This window comes from Tachypleus tridentatus, chromosome 7, assembly GCF_004210375.1.
Source record: "Tachypleus tridentatus isolate NWPU-2018 chromosome 7, ASM421037v1, whole genome shotgun sequence".
Taxonomy (NCBI): domain Eukaryota; kingdom Metazoa; phylum Arthropoda; class Merostomata; order Xiphosura; family Limulidae; genus Tachypleus; species Tachypleus tridentatus.
The window spans coordinates 7257919-7285766 of record NC_134831.1 but is presented as its reverse complement, the minus strand read 5'-3'; the positions used below and the strand labels follow the sequence as shown (position 1 = coordinate 7285766).

The 27848-nt window shown below is 34.6% G+C and overlaps 1 protein-coding gene across 1 annotated transcript in view; it reads left to right on the top strand.

Moving 5' to 3' along the window:
- The first annotated feature begins 4490 nt into the window (after positions 1-4490).
- LOC143255050 (glutamate receptor ionotropic, NMDA 2B-like) overlaps positions 4491-27848 on the top strand; it is a 97416-nt gene continuing 74058 nt past the window's right edge. Inside the window, exon 1 of the mRNA XM_076510090.1 lies at positions 4491-4604. The gene's annotated coding sequence lies outside the window, so the exon portion shown is untranslated. The remainder of the gene's footprint in view (positions 4605-27848) is intronic.

The following is a 27848-nucleotide window of genomic DNA, read 5'->3' as shown; positions in this document are numbered from 1 at the left end:
ACTAACTGACCAGCTTTAACAAGAAGTAAACTAACTGTCCAGCTTTAACAAGAAGTAAACTAACTTTCCAGCTTTAACAAGAAGTAAACTAACTGTCCAGCTTTAACAAGAAGTAAACTAACTGTCCAGCTTTAACAAGAAGTAAACTAAATGACCAGCTTTAACAAGATGTAAACTAACTGACCAGCTTTAACAAGAAGTAAACTAACTTTCCAGCTTTAACAAGAAGTAAACTAACTGTCCAGCTTTAACAAGAAGTAAACTAACTGTCCAGCTTTAACAAGAAGTAAACTATCTGACCAGCTTTAACAAGAAGTAAACTAACTGACCAGCTTTAACAAGAAGTAAACTAACTGTCCAGCTTTAACAAGAAGTAAACTAACTTTCCAGCTTTAACAAGAAGTAAACTAACTGACCAGCTTTAACAAGAAGTAAACTAACTGTCCAGCTTTAACAAGAAGTAAACTAACTTTCCAGCTTTAACAAGAAGTAAACTAACTGACCAGCTTTAACAAGAAGTAAACTAACTGTCCAGCTTTAACAAGAAGTAAACTAACTTTCCAGCTTTAACAAGAAGTAAACTAAATGACCAGCTTTAACAAGAAGTAAACTAACTCTCCAGCTTCAACAAGAAGTAAACTAACTATCCAGCTTTAACAAGAAGTAAACTAACTTTCCAGCTTTAACAAGAAGTAAACTAACTGACCAGCTTTAACAAGAAGTAAACTAACTGTCCAGCTTTAACAAGAAGTAAACTAACTGTCCAGCTTTAACAAGAAGTAAACTAACTGACCAGCTTTAACAAGAAGTAAACTAACTGACCAGCTTTAACAAGAAGTAAACTAACTGACCAGCTTTAACAAGAAGTAAACTAACTGACCAGCTTTAACAAGAAGTAAACTAACTGTCCAGCTTTAACAAGAAGTAAACTAACTGTCCAGCTTTAACAAGAAGTAAACTAACTGTCCAGCTTTAACAAGAAGTAAACTAACTCTCCAGCTTCAACAAGAAGTAAACTAACTGTCCAGCTTTAACAAGAAGTAAACTAACTTTCCAGCTTTAACAAGAAGTAAACTAACTGTCCAGCTTTAACAAGAAGTAAACTAACTGACCAGCTTTAACAAGAAGTAAACTATCTGACCAGCTTTAACAAGAAGTAAACTAACTTTCCAGCTTTAACAAGAAGTAAACTAACTGTCCAGCTTTAACAAGAAGTAAACTAACTGTCCAGCTTTAACAAGAAGTAAACTAAATGACCAGCTTTAACAAGAAGTAAACTAACTGTCCAGCTTTAACAAGAAGTAAACTAACTGTCCAGCTTTAACAAAAAGTAAACTAACTGACCAGCTTTAACAAGAAGTAAACTAACTGTCCAGCTTTAACATTTATTTTCACAATTTCAACTTCATCTTGAATTTTTACTTATTTTCTTCGATATACTCGTGCGTGATCAACAAACAAAATTTATCAGTTGCCAATGGCTGTTGTGATGATAAAATCGCAAAACCTTTTTCCTTTTCACCGTAAAAAAAAAAGAAAGTAGAACATATAACGTACGTTTGTTACAGATGCATCTGGCGGGGACCCGAGAAATCTGGTTTGCTTGAAAAATTTTAGTGTTATATTAATATTTGTGTTGGGAAACGTTCTCTTCGCTTTCTTTCTACACACATACGTCGTATCGAATCAGGCGTCTCTTATGCCCCAACAGTAAAAGAGCCAACAAAAACTAAAGAAACAAACTTGGCAACATTGTTTTGTCCAGCTTTGTGTATATTTCATATTCATAAAAAAGAAGATTTTCCTTCAGTTTCTCTGTCTGCCTGTTTGAAATTTAAGTACACAATTACACAAGGGGTTATCTGTGCTCTGCCGCCCCCCCCCCCCACCGGGATCCAAACGCGGTTTTTAGCGGTACCAGTCCACAGGCATATTGCTGTGTCACTGGGGAGAAGGGTCAGATTGTTCTACAGTAAGTTTCAGATGGGCTAGTGATTTTATAAAGGAAAAATTAGGGTGGACCGAGCGCAGATCATCACTGGTGTAAATCTGTGCAAAAAGAAGAGAAATTGTTTACTGAGCTGTCGTTCAGAATCAGCCTTTCATTGAGAATATCCATCAGAAATGTTTGTTCTTCGGCTCTTCTCATCTGAAGTTCAAACTACATGTTTCTAGGTAACAACTTTCCTTTCTCCTCGTTACACTCCATTGAACATGGAGATTTTATCTTGTCGGAACAAACTGCTTTGGATAACAGTAAAGAAATCTGGTTGTATATCAATTAAAGTGACACATGTGAAGCTATTAGGCATTCGGTAAAGTTTCTCTTGTTGTTTCTCGTGACTTACTAGAACTTGTTCTTGTAGATGTATTGTTATGGTGGTTTGTAGCCACAGTGAGTTCTATGTAATTCTACTAGGACTTATTCTTGTAGGGTGTGTTGTTACATTGTTATTGTGGTTTATAGTCACACTGATCTCGTGTAATTCCACTAGGATTTGTTCTTATTGGTGTGCTGTTTCATTGTTATTGTGGTTTATATTCACATTGATCCAGTGTAATTTCATTAGGATTTTTTCTTGTTGCTGTGCTGTTTTATTGTTATTATGTTTTATATCATGCCTTCTAGGCTTTTTAATCGGAAAAATATATAACCAAATGGTTATAATGCAATGCTTCGAATCTAAATGTCCAATGTTCGAAACCGTTGAACATATTTTCAGCAATGGGTGGATGGTAAAACTGATAACCAATCTCATTATTCGATTTAAAAGGATGACCAAAGCCCTTGTTGTTACGATATGGCTGAAGGGCTGACTTCTGCCTGGTCAGCAGTTTACAATTATGGACGACTGTATTTGAATACCACAGTGTTTCTGATCTTAACGTCCAGCCCACGAACTGCTCACGATGGTAATTCTACCTCCAATTAACAGATTCGTTAGATGAAACCACCAATAAACCTGTGTTCTGTTTAAAATTTAAACATCTCCACGTTCATGAAACTAATCTTAGAGCTACACCAGTTCAGTGAGTCAGAACCTTCAATTATTATTTATAGAAATAATATATTAAAGTCTAAATTTCTTCAAAAGTTTTGAAAGGCAACAGTTACAAAAATTTGTTCGCTTTTTGTTGGATTTCGCGCAAAGCTACACGATCATTGGGCACTAGCCGTTCCTAATTTAGCAGTGTAAGACTAGAGGGAAGACAGCTAGTCGATATTACTTGCCGTCTACTCTTGTGACTAACCTTTACCAACAAAAGTTCAATTCACATTATAACGATTCCACAGCTGAAAGACTGAGCATGTTCGGTGATGGGCTTCCGACCCACGTCCCTCAGCTTTTAAGTCACTCGCCCTAACCACCAGGATCATTCATTCTAACAGATCAAACCAATTACACTAACAGCTACTGTTAGTTTTTCGATGTTATACACGAAATTAACTTACAGAGGATATAAGAGTCAAACACAGTGGAAGCGTTATTAAAATGAACTGAATTAAATACACTTCAATGAAAATATACACAACATATGCCAAAATATATATAAAGTACTTATTTCCTACGGGAATGAAGACAATGGTGGACAATCTACACAGTTAACTTTGATTAACATATTCTGAGTTTTATAAATATCTTAAAGAGGTTTTAACAAGTTATTTGTATTGACTCTCATATCTCTTTACATGACTTACTTACTCACACAGTTTGCTCTTGAAGAAGAAATGTCCATCTTTCGAAAGCGCTCGGGTCATAGAGTTTCTGTTTCATTTCTATCAAGACTTCTTGAACCTGCGTGTTTCTCTAACACAATGAAAGCACTAACCCACTTAACATTCTTGGACTTAAAATCGAAATAATTGCTGTTCCTTTGTTTTTTGCACTTTCTTTCCAGCTTTTGCCCTGTTCCATACATTACGATTACGAAACGCTAACGTTTCTTCAAGAGATCTATATCATGGCTGACGAGTCATTGTTTATTAAAAACCAAACACTAAGATCTTGATCAAACATGTGATTTGTTCGACCCAAAGTATTCATCAAGTTATAATTAACAGCATTTTGTTTGATGTCGAGCCAGACCTTTAGTTTCCGGCTGATAAAGAAAAAACAAATGTTTATTTAAGCAAAATTGAAGGATTTCCAATAGTGACCCAGGCATAAATGGGGCACGATAATGTATCAATTGTAATTACATTCCAAAACTTCTGCGTCGTAAACGATAAGAGTTGGAAGGTCTTTTTCTTTTTTCAAATTGGTTTTCTGCCGTGACATCTCACAATCTACGTGTGTAAGGCTCTAGTCTATACACATATTAAAAGAGATTTTAAAACCTGCAAGGATAAATGTAAATATATTTCTTTACTCCCTCGACACACAGACGAGCTACATAGTCGCTCCCTTCCTGCTTAGAAACCGCTGGTCCCAGGGAGCACGCGCAATGGATGCTGCTGGAGTCTGAGAATCAGACGCGTGGCTTCATCAAGAGCGTGAACCGCATTCAACAGTTCTTGTATCTACGGAGCTACTTGAGGGTCGCGGCGTTATGTCGGAAACAGGATGGTAACTGAGAGACATGGAGAACGAGGCAGTGAGCTGGTGAGTACAACCAGTTTGTTTCCTATGTAATAAACGTGTTCAGTGCATCTAGCAGCTGAAAAACCATGCTGTGCACATGAACTACAAACTGGAGTGTCTTCTTTAAAAAGTATGATATGAAACATTGAGTTGTATGTTTTTATCCAGTCTTTATAGAGCTAGTGGCAGCTCATCTAGTGTTCTATTTTTAATATAAATTCTAAACGAAAGTGAAAGAACTCTTTTCATTGGACAAATCCAGTTATTTTGAATAGAATATAGCATTTACGAAGGTATTTTCGTATTGAAGAATTACGTAACTAATGTCTATATCTTATTTCTACACTGTTTGGCTCGTCCCAGACCAATCAATTTTATGAATGAAAAAATTAATTTGAAATTTGAACTAAAGACCAATCAGAGTTATAAATCTAATGACGAGGCCGACTCGACGACGATTTGTATATTTGCAATTAAGCACAAAGCTACACGATGGGCGGCTCTCTGTGCTCTGCTCATTACGAATATCGAAACACGGTTTCTGTCTAGCGTTGTAAGTCCGCAGATATGCCGCTGTACCACTGGCGGAATCACGACAAGTATGTGGAGTTCCTACGTTAGAAACAAAAACTTAAATTTCTTCGTGCACTAGAAGACTAATAATCGAAACTAGTAATTAACCAAATCATTTTTATTAACTGATTTTTAACTGATTACTCAGTCAGCAACTTGGTTAATGCTGAAATGTTTTTTATCACAAACTTTGAATTGTGTTTGTTTATTTTACTCAAAACTCTCACACAATAGCCGGCCATTCAGAGTTCTATGGAATAGAATATAAAACAGTTGAAGATGAAAGATAGGAGAAATATATTTTGACGCCTCGACGTTTCGAAAATAAGTTATAACTCTGAAGATATGTCGTCGAATCACTCACATACCAACATATCATTTTAGCTGGGTTACAATTGTTTCTCCCTTAAACAATTGGTGTAAGTCCACGAGTTTAAATATTTTCGTTATTTTACTTTTGACTCGCATAAAATGTTCGTGTACATTACGGCCTTCTTAAATATACGAGTTGAAAGAAACATGTTATTGATACTGCGTGTGTGTGTGTGATGTGTTATTCATTTTTAATAATTCGAACACCTAACTTTAGGTATAAAATGTAGTTACATGGATGGTTTGGTTTGTTTTGAATTTCGCGCAAAGCTAAACGAGGGTTATCTGCGCTAGCCGTCCCTAATTTAGCAATGTAAGGCTAGAGGGAAGAGAGCTAGTCATCACCACCCACCGCCAACTTTTGGGCTACTCTTTTACCAACGAATAGCAGGATTGACCAAAACATAATAACGACCCCAGGGATGAAAGGTCGAGCATGTTTTGTGTGAGAGGGATTCAAACCCACGACTCTCGGATTATGGGTCGAGTGTCTTAACCACCTAGCCATGCCGAGCCAACATGGATGATTGACTTGTAACTTTCCCTTCCCAAGTTCGCCATACGTAAAAAAAGAAACAACATTTTAGAAAGTAATAGTAGATGATACCTTGATAACAACAAATTACAGCTATGTTTATTCTCATAAGTCTATCTGGTGTTTTCACTGCAAGGAATCGAACCATGGGTATTTGTGAAGTCCGTAAATTTAGATAGGGATTGTAAACGCGTTTTTCTCTGGGTAGTTGTCCTGGATAGTTTAGGGACACTTGCCGACAATCCTTCATAAATAAGTTGAATTGAAATCCAAAAGGCATCTTGCACGCAAGCAGAGGTTAAAGCAACCATATCAAATGTTCATTGGATTCTGATGTAGTCGTTCTTAGCTTCGAACTACTGACCACAGGAAAAACCACTCGCCATCAGTAGGATCTTTGTCTACGTTTTTGAGCTAAGTAGCGGGGTTCGTTGCCACTGTTATAAATGCCTTCACAGATAAGAGTGTTTAAGGTGTACATCTTTAACCTCGGGCCCTTTCGATTTACAGCGAGAGACCACCGTTCCACGCCTTGTACGAATAAAGATAATTATTATAGACATTAACTCTTATTAGACAAAACACTACACTAATATTTATAAGTTTATTCAATTCAAATAACAGGTTTTTTCAGCCCAACTTCAACTTAATATTTGTATTTTTAAATGATTATAGTCATTACTAAAGATAATTAAATTTTGTAAATGTTTATAAAAACAATACTGGCTGAGAACGAACATGGACTCTTTCTTGCATGGTATAAAATGTGACGTATTCTAGTAACACATGACTGTAGTTAACAAAGAGAAGGAGCAAACTTAGTAGACTGTCTTCCATTTGCAACCAGTTCGTCACAGATATAGATATTTATTTTGTTAGTTCTGAAAAGAATACAGAGACAGAATGAACAAACAGACTCTGAAAACATCGAACACGTCTTTGTTTTTATGGGATCGTAACACGTTCGCTACTCTACCGACATGAACTTGATAGGGATCGTAACACGTTCGCTACTCTACCGACATGATAATCGTTCGTCAAAAATACATTCCACCATCAGTTTCCTCGTTTTCTTGGACACTCCATAACAGACGCATTGCGATAGGTACACCTCCGAGTTTCTGTATTTAAAATGTTATGGTCAAATCCACTTTGGTCTAACATTACTAAAAATACAGATCACAGATTCTGTAATAAAAATATTATAATCTAATCCTCTTTTGTCTATCTTTGCTATATATACAGCTCCTAGTTTCTGTATTTACAATGTTATAGTCTAGTCTACTTTGGTCTAATATGGATATAGATACAGCTTCTAGATTCTCTATTTAAAATGTTATGGTCTAGTCCACTTTGGTCTACGTCATTATATCAAGCCTTAAGTTTAAATATTTTGTAATTAGACTCCGATAGTTCTGATACAAACTGTATATTTAAGTCAGAATCTGATGAAACATTTCTTTAGAGTACAGATTTATAACAAGTGTAAGGATAGGCTTTGATATAAATATCATAATGCTTTTTATTCTATCTTCGTGTTGACAGAAAACATAAAATGGGCGTACTAAATCTCATCGATATTTGATATGTTAAAATGAAAAGTGTAATTCTATGGATATTTCCAGAGATTAAATATAAGGTAAAATAAAATTGGCGTTCGTCTGAAAATATCAATAAAAGGAAAACAAAACAACGAGTTTCTAATGAATTTTTAAGCCTTTATTCTAAGCCTGTGTTTAAGCTGTAAAGAATAAAAATATTTGCTTTTATTTTAAAGGAATAAGAGATCCACAGTGATAAGTCTGCGTGAATATTGTACTAAAATTCGGATTTCCTTTCTCGATGTGAGCAGAGAATAAACAAAGCTGAATTTGTATATAACAGCCATTTTCAAGAATCATATGAATGATCTGTCTTATAGACTTGAAATGAGTTTTCATTTGTGTCGTTTGAAGAATAATTAGACGGAAACATTAGTGTCAAAGAAAGACTCGTTTACAATAACAATATATAATCACACGAAGTATCCCTACCCATTATAACAATTCATACTGAAGAAGTGATAGTTACCGAAGAATACACGTTTTTTTTTTTCTAACTTAAGATTATCTGACGTAAGAAACGGCCAAAGTTGTTGGATGTTAGATCTCGTAATTACGTTGTACGTTTAATGGTTAATATTTAATCAACTACTTTAATGGTTAAAACTACATTAAGTTTTAATGAACTACATTAACGGTTAATAAACTACGTTAATTGTTAAAACTAAATTAATTATTAATGAACTACTTTAATGGTTAATTTATTTCTTCTCGATAGTTCGTACAATGCTACACAATAATCGTCCTAAATATCGTACTGGACATGGCATGGCCACTGGTTATGGCTCTCATCTATCCAACAGTCGTGGATTCGAATACCTGTCCAATTAAACATGTTCATCCTTTCAGCTGTGGGTGTTATAACGTGACGGTAAATCCCACTATTCGTTTGTAAAAGAGTAGCCCAAGAGTTGGCGGTGGGTGTTGATGACTACCTAGTTTCCTTCTAGTTTTTCACTGCTAAATTAGGAACGGCTAAAGTAGGTAATCCTCGTGTGGCGTTGCGCAAAATTAAAAACAAACAAAAACAAAGATGGCGATTTAACAGCCGTTCTTTACATTGTACAAATGAAAATTAGAGGGAAATTAGCTAGTCAACAGAAACACTTAGCTGGGCTACTCTTGTCTAGTCTAATAAATAGATTTGAATATCATTATTACAGCGCAACCATGATTCCAAAGTGCGGTGCGTTTTTTATAATAACATGACGCGTGACACGAGCCCTTGGACTCCCACTCCGATCATATTAACCAATAGACCACTTCCAGTCCAATAGGAGATGTGGTGCTTTTAATGCTGACATTCGAAATAACAGTAGCTGAAGTAGTATCGAACTATTTGTAAACAGCATTGGATGAGGTCGTTTTACAGACACTTTGACGGGTTGTGTATATAAATAACAGTAGCTGAAGTAGTATCGAACTATTTGTAAACAGCATTGGATGAGGTCGTTTTACAGACACTTTGACGGGTTGTGTATATTTTAGTTTGTTTATTTTAAACAAGATGAAGCACTAGACAAGGCCGCCTCCTCTCTCCCTAACCGATGTATGCAAAGTTAGAATTTTGTGGCGTCAGTTCTAAAATGTTGAATAAACAGCTACAACATACGTGATGTACATACGTTTGCATCTTATAGCTATGCGTCTTCTGGCATCTCTCCAAAAGAATACATCACAGAGACAAAGAGAATATAGTCCGATTGCTGTTTATAAAAGTACTTCATTATAGCCGTAGGTTTGAATAAAGTTGGTTGTATCGATGAATAAGTTAAATATAATTTTAAAAATCACAATTAATACAGATGCAAGGGTGTGATTCTTGCGAAATTCACCTTTGTTGCGATGACAACCAGTACGAATCTGGCATTGTGTTGTTTATAAAGTTCAACTTTGCCCCATTGAAAACCAGCACAAATCCAGGGATCTGTTGTAACCGAAATTTTACGCTGTCAGACAAAAACTCACACGTAAACTTATTTTAAAAATTTATATTAAAGTAAGCAATAGAGTATGGTGTTCATAACAGTGTAGATAGCATGAAACGGCTACAAGTGGTCAGTGTATGACAGTTTTATGAATAGAAACAAAGATACTTAAAAAACGAAGAATAAAACACGTAATAAAGGAAAACGTAGCTAATTGGCGTTTATAGCAGCCTATGAAACAAACCGAATATAAATTATTGCAAAGTGAAGTAAATGTAAAGTTATAATAAAGGCAAACTTAGCTGATGATGCAAGAACGACTGCGTGTTCACAAAGTAATAAGTGTACGTTTTTATGCGAACTGTGCATGCGTACTCGAGACATAAATCAGTCGAGAAAGCACAGAGTAATTATATTTAGCGTAATAATCAGTGATGACGAGAAAACTCACTTGTAGAGAAAAATATGGTCGTAATGGACAATTCAATAATGTCCACATATGAATCGTTTAATTAAAATCTTGGTAAATACATAGCATGGGCATTCTCCAAATATGTAACATCAGCCAGCTCATTCATCAAAGACTCTTTTAATTTCAAGTCTAATCTAAATCAACTTAATCATAAAGCCTTAATGGCCAGTTTCGATGTTTTATCCCTCTTTACAGAAGTTCCAACCCCTGAAGCCTGCAGTGAACTTAGAACTTAGAACTCTATATCCGAGACCCTAACCCAACTATAGACATTCCCAGCAACCAATTAGCAACCCTCATAGAATTCACCACGATAAAGACAAACTTCATGTTTAACAACCACAACTATATACAAACAAATGGCCTAAGCATGGGCAACCCAGTATCACCAGTTCTAGTCAATATTTTTATGACACAAGTTGAAACACAAGCAATTAACACAGCATTACATCCACCACTATACTGGTACAGATATGTAGATGACACGGTTGCGGGATTCAGATCTACAGAACACATACTTAATTTTTTCAATCACGTTAACTCTATACATTCCAACATTAACTTCACATGTGAACAGGAAGAAACAATCAAATATCATTTCTTAACCTCAAAATTATAAGAGCCGACACACAATTTAAAACAGAAATACACCGAAAAATCACCCATACTGGACTATACATTCCTTGGGACTCAGCACATGAAACAAAACAAAAACTCAACATACTAAGAAACAAAATAAACACAGCCATAAAACTATGCTCACCAGATAAAATTAACGGTGAATTAGACAAAATAAAATAATACTTCATCAACATCAATAAGTTTCCTCCACAAACCGTAGAAAACATTATACGCACACATCTAGACAGAAAGCAAAATCAACCAACAAAAGTAAATATATCCCATGAATTAAATATCACGAAACCATATACTGCTGCATACCATTTATTCCCAACATCAGCAGAAAAATAACCAACATCTTGCAAAAACTAGTAACAAAATATGACATTCAAGTTAATACCAAATTTATTCAAAAACCAGGCACAAAACTAAGGTCTACGAGTATACTGTGAAAAACCTACAATGGCAAACACCACACCAACATTACTTATAAAATACAACTGCCACGACGTCTATATTGGAGAAACAAGTAGAAAAATGGAAACCAGAATTCAAAGAACACAAAAAGTCACCTTGTCACCTTCACATGTTTTCTAACACTGCAAATCAAATAAACACAACATAACCATAGAAGACACCCAAATACCAAATAAAGAAACAAACATAAAGAAACGCAAGATTAAAGAAGCCTTACTTATACAACAACTTAAGCCCAAAATAAACCAATTCAAAGAAACACCTTTATATCTATATTAATGAATATAATCAAACATATAAACACGCCCTCTACATTCCTACACTCAGTTACACAACCCCTTCAAACATCTGGTCAGCTATTGGTCAGTTATTTATATGCAAAAACGGCTCGTTTGGGTTGAGAAAATTCTCCACATCACTGATTACTATCGGTCAATTACCTCTTTCTTTCTTTGTGAACCTGACAATGACCGAAGAAGGTCGAAACGTTGTTCGCTCCTCTAAATAAAAAAATTTTCTCAACCCAAACCAGCCATTTTTACATATATATATTTAGCGTAATGCTCATTTCTTAAGGAAATTACACAACAGTTAGATGTTGTTTTTGTGAAACATCTCGCAAAGAAAAAAAAAATTGAATTTGAAGCCATCCGTGGCAACGACATTCTACCATATTGTACCATATTCGTTGCGTTAAGAAAGTAGAATAAGCAAGAAAAAGGTAAGGTGATTCTAAATGGAAAAGCAAATATGTAATCCAGACTCCTCGGACAAAGGCATTTCTAACGTTATGAGATTTGTATATACTTTAATCGAAACATTTGCAAGCAATGTTCCAGAGAAACAAAGACAAGAGTTTTATATATAAGATTACTTTTATGACAAAAAGTGGATTTGAAAATGTTCATTAAATTTACATTTTAACAGGTTTTTTTCATCCTATTTGTGACTTCTTATCAGCTCCATATACAAATACAGCCCTTTACATTGTGTAAAACCTTCCACCCCTTCTAGTTCTAATGTTACATCCTAATGCATGAATCTCTACATCACATCAATAGAAACTTTGAGAGTGTGTTAAGGCGTGCGACTCGTAATCCGAGGGTCGCGGGTTCGCATCCTCATCGCGCCAAACATGCTCGCCCTTTCAGCCGTGGGGGCGTTATAATGTGACGGTCAATCCCACTATTCGTTGGTAAAAGTGTAGCCCCAGAGTTGGCGGTGGGTGGTGATGACTAGTTGCCTTCCCAACACACTATCACTGCTAAATTAGGGACGGCTAGCACAGATAGCCCTCGAGTAGCTTTGTGCGAAATTCAAAAACAAACAAACAAAAAACTTTGTGTTACTCTATATCCGTAGTTCTCTTTAAGTAAACGTTTTTAGGTTAGTGAATGTATTTGTTTGAGAGTACCTCTATTTAAATACGTAAAGCCTTTGGTGATAAAGGCACCAAGTCTATATTCACACTTTCGTAACTATTTTTGTGAGCATCGGCCTTTACGAGTTAGAGTTTACGACCAATCGTATCTACACAGATACCATCAGGCTACAAATTATCCCCTAGCGATCTTGCTTTCTTTCATTCTCCATTTTCTTCCCTGTTGCTATAGCAACTGCTTCAGTAATAGCTCTCGGAATCTCCAATATTTATAAAAATATCACGTGAAGAAAGTAAATCTAACCAGAAGTAAACAAAAACACAGTGCCATCCAACAGACCCGACTTTTTACGCCTCTTTAAACCTCTTTCCACACCCTTTGATTATTAACATTAAATCCAACCGATCTTCGAAAAATATCGAATGCTTTTATTTATTTGTTGTCAAGCAAATACACAATGGGCTATCTATGCTGATTTTAGCGAAAGGGGGGATTATTTTTGCATAAATGTCTTTTTTTTCATAAAACAAATAGTCTCTCACGATACTTGTCCCCCAGTGGCACAGCAAAATATCTCAGGACTTATAACGCTAGAAACCAGGTTTCGATAGCCGTGGTGGGCAGAACACAGATAGCCCATTGTGCAACTTTGTGCTTAACTTAAAAACGATAACAACTTCATAACATGTACATGAACCATCGAAAAAAAATTGAGATTTAAGAAAAGTTATAAGCATATACACTAGAGGTCGTGCTAGTCGAGACGAACTATGAAATTATTTTCTCGCAAACTAATGTTATTTTGAATGTTTACTGTATATTGTTTAATTCTTAACTCTTAAACCATACCTCTTGAAAAATGAAATTTAATAAAACAAAGAATATCCATACGACTACACCACCTATAGGATATGATGAGAACTATAAGTAAATAGCACTTAATACCTGTTTATTCAGTCATTATCTTCAGACAAAGTGCAGTTGTTATCTCAGAAAGTAAGGATTAATTAGTGTGTTAATTTATGCAAAAAGTAAGTATTGATGTGACAAATAGCAAGCAGACCGCGAAGTGAAAGTATCAGCTATCTGTTAAGTAGCTAAAAACATGCTAATATATTCAATTTACAGTAAAGAACATGTAACCGTTAGGGAGAAGCAAGCATTTAATCTTTGATATCATGTCAGAGTAGTGAGAGGAATACTCCATGTACAATGTTCGTAATTTCTAAAGTTTTGATTGGTTAACGAACGTTATCCGCTGGAATAGTTGTTCTGTGTTTTTACTGCTAATGCAACATAACAAGAAAAGCAATCTGTGCTCTCGCCACTACAAGTATCGAACCTTAATTATGTAATCACGCATTAGAATAGAAAATATAGCACTATTATTAACTTAACATAAGCATTTGTAAATTCGAGAAACAGTAAGTAAATACATACAAGGGATCATCGATAATTCTACAAAATAAGAAGATATAACCAGAAAAAATTTAAAATATAACCAGTAGATATTCAAAAATACAAAGATAAGTGTGTATAACAAGGTTCTAGGGTACATAAATGAAAATAATATGTAAAGATAATATTTATATATCCAGGCTATAGGGTACATCAACCAAGTTAGTATGTAAGGGTAATATTTATAGAAACACGCCCAGAGAAAACAACTAAAGTTAAAATGTAAGGATAATATTTATATTACTAGGATGTAGGGTACACCAACTACGTTCATATATAAGAATAATATTTATATAACTAGGATCTAGAGAACATCATCGAAGTTAATATCTAAGGATAATATTTATATTACCAGGATGTAGGGTACACCAATTAAGTTCATATGTAAGAATAATATTTATATAACTAGGATCTAGAGAACATCATCGAAGTTAATATCTGAGGATAATATTTATATAACCAGGCTATAGGATATATAATTGAACTTACTATATAAGGATAATATTTATATATCCAGGTTCTAGAGAACATAACTGAAGTTAATTTGTAAGGGTAATATTGAAATTACAAGTCTCTATAGAACATAAATAAAGTTAATATGTAAGGACAATACTTATATAACCAGGCTATAGAGTACAGAACTAAAGTTAATAGGTAAGGATAATATTTAAAGAACAGGCTCTAAAGAACATAACTGAAATTAGTATGTAAGAATAATATTTATATTACCAGGCTCTAGGAAACATAACTGAATTTAATATGTAAAGATAATATTTATATAACCAGGCTATAGTGTACATCATTAAAGTTAATATGTAAGAATAATATTTATATAACCAGGCCCAAGAGAACATAACTTAAGTTAATATGTAAGGATAATATTTATAGAACCATGCTATAGAGAAAATAACTGAAGTTAATATGTAAGGATAATATTTATAGAACCATGCTATAGAGAAAATAACTGAAGTTAATATGAAAAGATAATATTTATATAACTAGGCTCTAGAGAACATCACTGAAGATAATGTGTAAGGACAATATTTATATTACTAGGCTCTAGGTAACAAATATGAAGTTAATATGTAACGATAATATTCATAGAATCAGGCTCTAGAGAACATAAATGAAATTAATATGTATGGATAGCATTTATATAACCAGGCTATTGGGCACGTAACTGAAGATAATATGTAAAGGTAATATTTATATATCCAGGTTCTAGAGAACATAACTGAATTTAACATGTAAGGATAATATTCAAATTACAAGTCTCTAGAGAACATAAATAAAGATAATATTTAAAGGTAATATTTACATAACAAGGGTATAGGGTATAAAACTGAATACAATATATAAAGATTATATTTACATAACAAGGCCCTATAGAACATAACTGAAGTTAATATATAATGATAATATTTATATAACCAGGCTCTAGGGAACATAAATAAAGTTTTTATGGCAGGATAATATTTATATAACCAGGCTCTAGACATGATAACTGAAGTTAATATGTAAGAATAATATTTATATAACCAGGCTCTAGACATGATAACTGAAGTTAATATGTAAGAATAATATTTATATAAAAAACCTCTAGGGTACATAACTGAAGTTAATATGCAAGGATAACATTTATATAACCAGGCTCTAGGGTACATAACTGAGGATAATATGTAAAGATAATATTTATATAAGCAGACTATAGCGTACATAAATGAAGATATGTGAGGATAATATTTATGTAACCAGGATATAGGGTACATCACTCAAGATAATATGTGAGGATAATATTTATGCAACTAGGCTCTAGGGAACATAACTGAGGTTAATACGTAAAGGTAATATTTATATAACCAGGCTAAACGGTGCATAGTCGAATTTAATATCTGAGAATAATATTTATATAAGCAGGCTACAGGGTACATAACTCAAGATAATATGTAAGAATAGTGTTTGTATAGTCGGGTTCTATAACACATTATTGGCGTGAATATTGAACGATAATATTTATATAGCCAGGCTATATATAATAAGGTTTATATAACCAGGACCTAGGGAAGATTATTGAAGCTAATATGTTAGAAGAATGTTTATATCACCAGACTCTAGCTTTATTATTGAAGGTAATATATAAGGATAATGTTTGTATGAACAGGTTCGAGCATACATTATTGAAATTAGTGTTTAAAGTAATGTTTTTATAGTCAAAGTCTTCTGTACAATATTGAAGTTAATATGTAAGGATAAGGCTTATATCGCCATGCTCTAGAGTACATTTATGAAGTTAAGATGTAAGGATAAGGCTTATATCAACAGACTATCTTAATTATTGAAGTTAATATGTAAAAGTTTTATATAACCAGAATCTAGGGTACGTTATTGAAGTCAATATTTAAGGATAATGTTTATACAGTCAAATTCTTCTGTGCAATATTGAAGTTAATATGCAAGGATAATAATTATATAAGCAAGCTCTAGGTTCATTATTGAAGTTAGTATGTAAGGATAATGTTTATATAACCAGGTTCTAGCTTCATTCTTGAAGTTAATATGTAAGGATATGATTTATATAACTAATCTGTAGAGTACTTTAACGAAGTTAAGATGCAAGGATAATCAAACTCTAAAGTATTTTAACGAAGTTAATATGAAAGGATAAGGCTTATATAACCTTGCACTAGCGTACTTTAATGAAGGTAATATGTAAAGATAATGTTTATATAGCTGGGATCTATAGTATATTATAGACGTGAATAGTTAAGGATAATGTTATATAACCAGGCTCTTTATTACCTTCAGTGATGTTGATAAAACCCACTTGTATAGAAAAATATATATGTAAAAACGTCTCGTTTGGGTTGAGAAAATTTTTTACGTGGAGGAGCGAACAACGTTTCGACCTTCTTTGGTCATCGTCGAAGATAGTCGAAACGTTGTTCGCTCCTCTACGTAAAAAAAATTTCTCAACCCAAACGAGCCGTTTTAACATATGTATTTTTATTACCTTATCAAAGTTAGTGTTTAAGGATAATGTTTACATAACCAGGCTGTAGAATACATCAAGATAATATGTAAGGATAAGGTTTATATCACAAGGATCTAGCTTCATTATTAAAGCAATATGTAAAATACGTTTTATATAACCTGAATCTAGCGTAGGTTATTGAAGTCAGTATTTAAGGATAAATGTTTATACAGTCAAATTCTTCTGTGCAATATTAAACTTAATATGCAAGGATAATATTTATATAATCAGGCTCTAGTTTCTTTACTGAAGTTAATATGTAGGGATAAGGTTTATATAACCAGGCTCAAGCGTACATTATTGAAGTCAGTATGGGAGAATAAGGTTTATATAAGCACTATCTAAAGTACAATATTGAAATCGGTATTTAAGGATGGTGTGAATATAAACAAGATCTAGAGTACTTAACTGAAGTTAATATTTACGGATAATGTTTACATAATCAGGCATTAGAGTACATTAATGAAGTTAATATGTAAGGGTAATGCTTTTCTGACCAAGCTCTAGCGTCATTATTTAAGCTAATATTTAAGGATAACGATTATATAGCAAGGCTCTAGAGTACACTGATATATATATATCCCGGCTCCATAGTAAATTACTGAAGGTAATATTTAAGGATAACGTTTATATAACCAGGCTCTAGAGTACATTAATGAAGTTAATATGTAAATATAACGTTTATGTAAGTAAGCTCTAAAGTACAATTATGAAGATAATAGTTAAGAATAATGTTTATATAGCCAGGCTATAGAGTACATTATTGAAGTTAATACGTAAGGATAAGGTTTATATCAGCAGGCTCTCTTGTGCATTACTGTAGTTAGAATTAAGGATAATGCTTATATATCTAGGATCTCTTGTACATTATTGAAGTTAGTATTTAAGGATAATGTTTGTATAACCAGGCTCCAGCTAATGAAGCATAATGTAAAATATAGAAACAAAACACAAGCTGTTAATGAAACATTAAGTAGAAAATAGAAACAACATACAGCCTGTTAATGAAACATAGTGTAGAAAATAGAAACAAAACACAAGCTGTTAATGAAACATTAAGTAAAAAATAGAAACAACATACAGCCTGTTAATGAAACATAGTGTAGAAAATAGAAACAACACACAACCTGTTGATGAAACATAGTGTAGAAAATAGAAACAAAACACCTGCTAATGAAATAATGTAGAAAATAGAAAAAAACAAAACAACAGCTAATTGTATGTACAGTCAAATGGTTCATAATACAAAACGTTTCGGTTTTAGCCGTAATCACCACTTGACTAGTTAAGTTTTGCCTACACATGGATAAACCATTTATTTTATGTCAGTATGATGTACATTTTTATTAGAAATAACGTTTCTTTGGATGTTTTTTTAATGTGACATAAACTTTTCTCGAGTGTCTAAACTTGCTGTTTATGAGTTTTTATATAACATGTGATACATAGTCACTACACATTGTGGCCTGGCATCGCCAAGTAATTATGTCACTCGAATCGTAATGTGAGAGCCGCAGGTTCGAATCCCTCTCACACCAAACATGATCGTCTTTTTCAGCCGTAGGGCGTTATAATGTGACGGTCAATCCCACTATTCTTTGGTAAAAGAGTAGCCCAAGAGTTGGCGGTGGATGGTAACGACTAGCTGCCTTCCCTCTAATCTCACACTGCTAAATTAGGGATGGCTAGCATACAGATAGCCCTCGAGTAGCTATGCGCGAAATTAAAAAACAAACAAAAAATTAGGAACAGTTGACACAGATAGCTTTCATGTAGCTTTGCATGAAATTCAAAAAACAGCAACATGTCCAAACATGGTTTGTGTTTTGGGTTTTTTTGGTACTCCGTTAGAAATTCTTTACACTGAGATTATGGATTTTAAAATTCTCATTTTATTTAGCCACAAAAGTAATTGTTTAAATAAACGTTTGCGTTATTACAAGATTTACGAACATTTAGAGTTAAACTGTTAAAAAATGTATTGTATTTCATTATATTTAATACCTCTTTGGCATTGAATGTATCATGATGTTTCGTTCATTCAGGCCGGCTAAGACACAACAAACCCACAAACTCATCAGTAAGTGTTGGCGGTAGTGAAAATGGGTAATATAGTTTCGTTGAAATACTTTAATAAGTTTAACTATTGGAACTAAATGGAGAATGCAGTGTTAAAAATATACTTAAGCCTAAAGTAATTTTTTTATAACAAGTATGATTCACTGTAATTATGTTTCGCCAACCTGGAAAAGGTATTGATTAATATTTGTTTGTCTATGTGTGTATGCGATAAAATATACAAACCTGTACAAGTACAAGAACCAAAATAGCTGATCGACAAGTATCCTTTTAAACAAATAAAGAGAAATAAATAGAGAGACGCGGCCCGATATGATCAGGTGGTTAGAGCATTTGACACTCAATATAAGGGTCACAGGTTCGAATCCTCGCTTCACTAAACATACTCGCCCTTTCACTCGTGGTACTATTATTTTGTCATGATCAATTCCACCATGTGTTGGTTAAAGACTATTCCAAAAGTTGGCAGTGAGTGGTGATGACTTTCTGTCTTCCTTTTGGTCTATCATTGATAAATGAGGAACGGCTAGCGCAGATATCCCTCGTGTAGCTTTGGTCGGAATTCAAACGACACTTAAACAAACAGACTTTTTGTTGGTAGTTTTATACTTAAAGCATAACACCAATTAAATCGATAATTTTACAATAAAGGACATACGTAGACGACATATTGTGTTATTCACAAGAAGTTAAATATGTTTTTATTAGAATTAATGGTCAAGAGAAAGTTTACTGGGACAATAACGTTAGGGAGATTAATATAATATATTTTTATTACAGCAATGATTCGTCCTTACGTCTTCATGTTAAGAGAACAAAAAACAAATACATTGCTTGCTTGTTGCTAAATTGTGTTGTTTGTATTTACAAACCTGCGTTATCCACACTCTCCTTCCTGATACTGGGATTTAAACCCGAATTTCAGTGTCATGTGTCCTCAGACTTACCGCTGAGTCACTGGAAGAAGTGTCACAAGCGACGTCATACTTCATGTGCATAAGATACATCAGTTTAAACATAACACCAGTTTCTCCTGGAAAGCTTGTAGTATATGTTAGCATTTACTATATTTCTTTATATAGCAGTTAGTTATGAAAATAAATTAAAAGGGTTATTTTATCTTCAGTGATACAATCTTCATTTGATTATTTAAAGAAATGTTTCTATTCTCTTTAAAATCTTGGTGCAGCTTTACCTTCCATTAAGGGAGCTTATACATAATTGAAGAAAATATTTTTTAAATAAAGAATATATATATTTGAATTATATTTCTGTGATGTTGATAGCGACTGACAAAAAAAAACTTTTGTTCTTTCTTTATTGTTCTGTAGTCCAATTCTTATAATTATACATAACTTTCTGTAACGCGAGTTCCTTTCACTTTGTTTCGGTCAAGACGATATTGTAATTGGCTGGTTGGAAAACAAAACACACGAACTACGATCTATATCTTTACGGTTCTATTACCAGCCGAAATGCATTTATCTTACACGGGCAGATGTACTCAGCGTACCCTTGGGATCCATAAACTATGTAAAGGACATAAGCTGCAAGTTGTAATCGGTGAACGAACGGGTTTGTAATCTTAGGGGAACGACTCACTCACTACTTTTCTTTTTTTTTTTTCCTTTCTTTCATTTCACAAAATTTAACTTCTCGGGCAATAAAATATAAATCGCGTTGCGCAGCTGCAGTGAAAGTTTCATTTTGGGTTCAGTTTTGGTTGTTGTATCATTGAATAACAACAGAAACATACACAACTAGTGTTACATTGGCGTGTAAGGCTCTTATCTATCTGTATACGCCTGTCCAAAGCAATAATGAGGATTTGAACGTACGATACGAAAATAAGTAACAAGTGAATTTAAAGTTCGAAATTTTATCAAAACGTTAAACTATTTAAAGTTGAAACGCCATGTAAAATCAAAACTCAAATTTCTAAAATATTACCGTTGTTTTAATTAGTATTAAAATGTACTTGTGGGTGAAGCTTCTGTTGAATGCCACGAGCGCGCATGCTCATTTATTGTTTGTTTGTTTTGTTGACGATTCATTATTAACATATTGAAATTTGAAACTGATTATTTTTCCTGGACTGAAAGCAGTTGCTAATTCATAAAAGTATTTTTACTCGAGTTTGTTTGTTTTTTAATTTCGTGCAAAGCTACACGAGGGCTATCTGCGCTAGCCGTCTCTAATTTAGCAATTTAGGACTAGAGGGAAGGCAGCTAGTCATCATCACCCACAGCCAGCTCTTGGGTTACTCTTTTACCAACGAATAATGGGACTGACCGTCACATTATAACGCCCCCACGACTTAAAATGCGAGCACGTTTGGAGCGGCAGAGATTCGAACTCGTGACCCTGAGATTACGATTCGAGCGCCCTAACCATCTGGTTATTATTTGGCATATAATAGTTTGAGGAAGATATTCAGATGTGTAGCGTTACTACCCCTGACGTTTCCTTGACATAACTGGCTAACTGTGCTCTGCCCACCACTGGTATCAAAACCCAGATTCTATTGTGTAAGTCTGCAGACACGCTGCTGTGCCACTAGGGGCTCCTCTAATGCTTTAACATCTTTAATCGATTTCTGTTATTGCTTTAAGGCATTCGAAATCCAAATCACACCGACGGATAGATGAAAATAAAGAGAAAGAGAGAGAGAGAGAGAAAATTGAAATTTACACAACCGTAGTTTTAAGCCGTCTACACAGATGACGTTCTTAATTCATGAAGCAACTTATTTAATAACGACGGCTAACGTCATCAATGGGAGGTTTCAGTTCTCACCCCCACGATTACCATGTCTATAGAACCAGATTTCCAAAGATTACGAACCCATCTTCGTTTTGTTTTTTGTTCGAGCAAATCACCTTTTCAGACGAACAAATGGAATTTTCTACGAACAACGGGATATAAATTGTTTTGTAAACTGGAAAGAACGACATTTTCTAGATTTTTTGTATTTTCTATCTCATACTTCTAACTTTATATAAGTGGCTTAGAAAAGTCTAAATACACGATTTATTGATATGTCAAGGAATTTCACTTCCTTATTGTTTTCTTTTCAGCAATTTACCTAAATTTATGTACATTTTTAGTTATTATTATATCTTAGTGGGAAGACGTCTTTAGCAATAAAATACTACAAGTTTCATTCAAGGATGTCGACTCAATTTCTTATGTGATGACTTATTAATAAGATTATGTCATCATAACATCGTCACGTCATACAAGTGTTTTTATACTCAAATTATAGCAGAAAAATCAGTTTGTATCATTAAAAAATAATATAACGCGAAGATCTCCGGCAGAATTGTTTTTTATTTAACTAGAATATTAAAGCCGTACTGGGTAAGAAATGTTTTGGTACTCAATGAAAATATGTTTTGGTAGGTTTTCAGTGAAAAATATTGTTAATTTTTAGGTTTAGGTTTTCAGTGAAAAATATTGTTAATTTTTAGGTTTAGGTATTCAGTGAAAAATATTGTTAATTTTTATGATTAGGAACTCGACGTGTGGTACTTCACCGTGTGATCAATCCGAGTTTAAAAACTCGTAATTAAATGACTGCGGTTTCAAAGGAAGGTAATATTAGACCAGGGGTCTTCAAACCTTTTTGGACAAGAACTAGAAGGTAGATCTTTTTAGGCCTTGTGAGCCGCAGGGGTCGTATTAGAATTAATTAGGAATGCATACATGATCATAATACAACGTCACTAATTTATTTATCATAAGATCACATATTGAAAATATTTAAGATGCACAATAATCCTTTTTTAGCATCAGTGAGAAGCGTGAAACTGGTGCTTTTCAAAGTTAGCGCCCCTATCATCAAAAGTGGTTGTAAATGCTCATCCGATCAGGCTGATCTGTGACAAGATGTCATGTACTGCATCTTTGAAAATGTTTCACAGAAACAGATAGTGACAAAAACTGAAATTAATCCACAAAGTTTTTAAACGAACACAGGGATCACATGGAAGGCGTTTATAGAACTCTTAGCTTCTCTTCTCTGTATTTGTCCTTCAACACATCCTTAGACTGTAGATCAGTCACTTCCATTTGAACTTCAGGTGACAGTTCATGAATAAAACAAACAAACGAGTTTTGAAAGATCCTTATTTCTGTTGCACTCGCATCAAGATCAGAAAAATGCTCCTTGAACTGTAGTTTCAGGTCAGAAAGAATATCTTGAGCAAACCTGCGTGAGAAAGGGAATCCCGCTTCTTGCTTGAACTTTTCACAACATGAAAAATGTGTGAAGCAAACCCTCATCAACTGGGACTCAAAAATAATTGTTTTTGCTGAAATGTTTTCACTTTGGTGTATGTATCATAGGTAAGCATGGTTTTGCCTTGTAATCTAGGACTGAATTCATTCAGGTACATGGTCAAGTTTACAGAAAAAGTTAATTTCCAAAGCCATTCATTGTTTGTGAGTAACAGTTGAGAGCGGTTCTTTTCATTTAAGAAAATTTCAATCTCAGTTCTAAGCTCAAAAAATCGCGACATAACCTCCTCACAGCTAAGCCATCGAACTGAAGTGTGGTAGGGTAAGTTGGGATATGTTTCTTCTATTTCTGCCAAATATTTACAATATTGACGATGGTTGAGTCCATGAGAACGAATGGAGTTCACTGTTGAAACTACAGGCTACAGGTTCCATGGCACAAACAGATATTTTGCACACAGTGCCTACTGATGAATAATGCAGTGAAGAACCATAAGCTTGGAATAGCCCACACTTTCAACAGCTTTGTAAGTTTGTCCAACTAAACCTTTTCTTGCACAACACATATTTTGACCGCCATCTGTTGTAACTAATAACGGTTTCCAGATTGTAATGAGTTAGTGATTCATCGACCTCTTTCAAAATGTCTTCACCTACAGTTGGTGCATTCATACTGTGCACAGAAGCTAATTTCCAGTTACTTCAAAATTAATACTGACTCCGCAAACAAACAATAGCAACTGTGACGTAACGGGCACATCTATTGACTCGTCAAGCATGGTGGAAAAGCACTCGTACTCTTTGGCCTTGTATTTCAGCTGAGACACAGTATTGTTTCCTACGTCCTCGACTCGACAAGCAACTCTACTCGCCGAAAGGCTAATATTTTTAAATAAGCCTACTTCTTTTTGGGCACATTTCTTTGGCTGTTCCAATCACACATAATTTAATTAGTTCACCATTGGTAAATGGTTTTTCTCGCTTGGCAACAGATGTGCCACTCGAAAACGTGCTCTTGTTGCAGCTTCATTTTCGGCTTTCTTCCTCTTAAATAAAATGTGAGGATAAGTTACATTTCAAGGTTTCGAATTTGTCTGAACGTAGCTTTCTTGTGAACTGAGAATAGTTTAATGAGTGCTTGGTTTGGTAATGTCTACGAATGTTGTATTCTTTTAGCACTGCGAAAGTCTCGTTGCTTATTAAGCACAACGTTTTGTTACTTGATTCAACAACAATGTTGTCCACACTATTCTGTTCTTTAAAAAACAGAACATTCAGAGCCAACTTTTTTCTTCTTCCCTCGTCCTGATATAATAACTAGGAATAGCTGTAAACTCAAACATAAAGTAAACAGCAGCATTCACTGACACACACTGAGGTACACAGGGCATGCGTTGGAAGATACACGCGACTTCAGGACACTGGAATCGATAAGTGACATGACATAATACTAAGTAATATGACGTTTTACAGCAAATAGAAAAATGTATCGCAATTAGATTGGCTTTTGTATTCTCAAAACAGTTGGTATGGGTGTTAGCAGTTTAATTAAAATAAAGTACAGAATAACGTTTCGACCTTCTCAGGTCATTTTCAGGTTAACAAAGAGAATTGTTCTGTACCTTATTTTGATTAAAGTGCTAATACCGTAACAGTCGTCTTCAGAATACATTTTTCCTCAAGTGGGTGGCCCGGCATGGCCAGGTGGGTTAAGACGTTCCACTCGTAATCTGAGGACCGTAGGTTCGAATCCCCGTCATACCAAACATGCTCGCCCTTTCAGCCGTGGGGGTGTTATAATGTGACGGTTAGTCCCACTATTCGTTGGTAAAAGAGTAGCCCAAGAGTTGGCGGTGGGTGGTGATGACTAGCTGCCTTCCATCTAGTCTTACATTGCTAAATTAGGGATGGCAAGTGCAGATAGCCCTTGTGTAGCTTTGCGCGAAATGCAAAAGACAAACAAACAAAACATTCGATTAGATTTCTCGTCATCACGAAGAGTTTGACTTTTGCTCAATTACGTTTTATTTATTGTTTGTATATTATTGAAAATTATATATTTTTACTTTAATAAACTGTTGGCGGGCCGAATAAACCGAAGTCACGGGCCGTAGTTTAGAGACTCCTGTATTGATAATAAAACGACTTACGAAGAAGGCTATGTTTCGTTTGTGCACAATCTGAGCCCATTTCCAAAAAGATGTCCATAACTTTTACTGATTCTTTATTTTATTTTTAGCCTTTTATCTTTTGGTAATTTCAACCTCATTCCGCTTCTATAACGACACATGGGTTAAACTACCAAGTCAGAGACCTCGTAAACTTCAAGTTTACACTGTCTAGTTTTGAGCTTCTGACAAAGACGATAACAAGAAGTCAGCAGTATTGACTGTCACAGCTATTATACACCTGCAACTGAAAGTGTGAAAAGTATTAAGTAAGATATAGCGTCTTGAACTTTAAACTCTCAGATTCAAAGTTCATTACGCTAATCCCTACAAACCCGTGCCTAATGGCACTGGTAGTGAATTTGTTTGTTTGTTTGTTGTGTTTTGGAATTTCTCACAAAGCTACTCGAGAGCTATCTGTGCTAGCCGTCCCTAATTTAGCAGTGTAAGACTAGAGGGAAGGCAGCTAGTCATCACCACCCACCGCCACTCTTGGGCTACTCTTTTACCAACGAATAGTGGGAATGACCGTCACATTATAACGCCCCCACGGTTGGGAGGGCGAGCATGTTTGGCGCGGCCGGGATGCGAACCCGCGACCCTCAGATTACGAGTCGCACGCCTTAACACGCTTGACCATGCCGGGCCCTGGTAGTGAAATAACTAAAATAATTGGAAGACCAAATGCGTATGAAGTACTTTGTTTTCAACAAATTAATATAAAAATAAATAAACGGTAACGTGGCAAATAGAAAATGAAATGAAAGGTCAGATTTAACTGGGCAATCAGTCAGCTAGTTCCAAGACATTCAGTCTGACTAGAAGCACGGTTTAGTTAAGTAAAACAACAAACAGCGCAGAGTTAAGCAGGGCGTTTTATTTTATGTTGTACAGATTGGTTGAGGAATGATTTGAAAGTAGGAATACAACAAAAATACAAATCTTTATTTTATGGGAAGGAAAACACGTCGACTTATCATTGAAACATCTCCACCATAATCCGGTAAGTCTTCAAAATCCACTTGTTTCCGAAGACATAAATATCACCAAACCTCCAACTAGAAGCACGTGGAACAAACGTACTGATCGGAAAACTACTAAGATAGGGGACTATTTTTATACGAGTAAAGAACTCCATCAGGTAATGAACAAGATTAGCTGTGTTAAAAAAAGATGGAGTATCTGTAAGCAAGCTTCAACTAAATCAGTTTCATCTTTTCCCCTTCTATCTCTTCAATCACGTTGAAAAGTTGTTCTCCAATTGGATTCCTGATTTCACACTCAAAATCTGAATTGTTCAACCACAGCTAAGCTCTTCGAGCTTCCGTTCAATAGCTAAATATTGCTCATCCATTTTCTACTTGCTGACTCTCTACCAAACACTGTACTTTCATTGGTTGCCTAATTATTCTACATTTTATGAGTTGTTTGACTAGACCACTACTGGACTTTTCATGAATTGTCTGCCTAGCGCACTTTCATTGGCTATTTTATATACTGCACGTGCATTGGGTGTCTAACTAACTGAATACCCAAATGTTGCACTTTCATTGGTTGGCGAATATTTTGGTCCTTTTATTATTATTATTTTAGTTTCCGTCTCTTGGATATGCTTGTTTCAAAACTCATAAACCTTCCGAAGCAAACTACATTTTAGCATACAACGGATCGGCTAATAGACATTTAACTGATTTTTAAACGTTTGAAAAATTATAACGTGAAATTATTTAAATTAGAAATTTCTCAAATACTCATACAATTACCAACTGTTGTATTTCATGAAAACACAACCGACAGAACACTAGAGTTCTAGGCCTGGCATGGTCAGGTGGGTTAAGGCGTTCGACTCGTAATCTGAGAAACGCGAGTTCGAGTCCCCTTTGTACCAAACATGCTCGCCCTTTCAGCCATGGGGACGTTATACTGTAACAATCAATCCCACTATTCGTTGGTAAAAGAGTAGCCCAAGAGTTTGCGGTAGATGGTGATGACTAGCTGCCTTTCCTTTAGTCTTACACTGCTAAATTAGAGACGGCTAAGGCAGATAACCCTCGAGTAGCTTTGCGTGAAATTCAAAACTAAACAAACAACTAGAGTTCTAGTTTTATCTCTTCATTATAAAAATCTCTCTTTTATACTGCTCTGAAATAATGTATCGAAACTTAAAACTGTAAAAGATACGTTTATATTTAATTAAACCTCTTGAAAATTCAATTAGACTATCATAAGGGGTTTATTAGCGTACTCAAAATATCAGTGCATGATTGAAGTGAAAAATGACATCAAAATTTTGTTAGGCTTCTTGTTAATTGAGTGTTGACGTCATAAT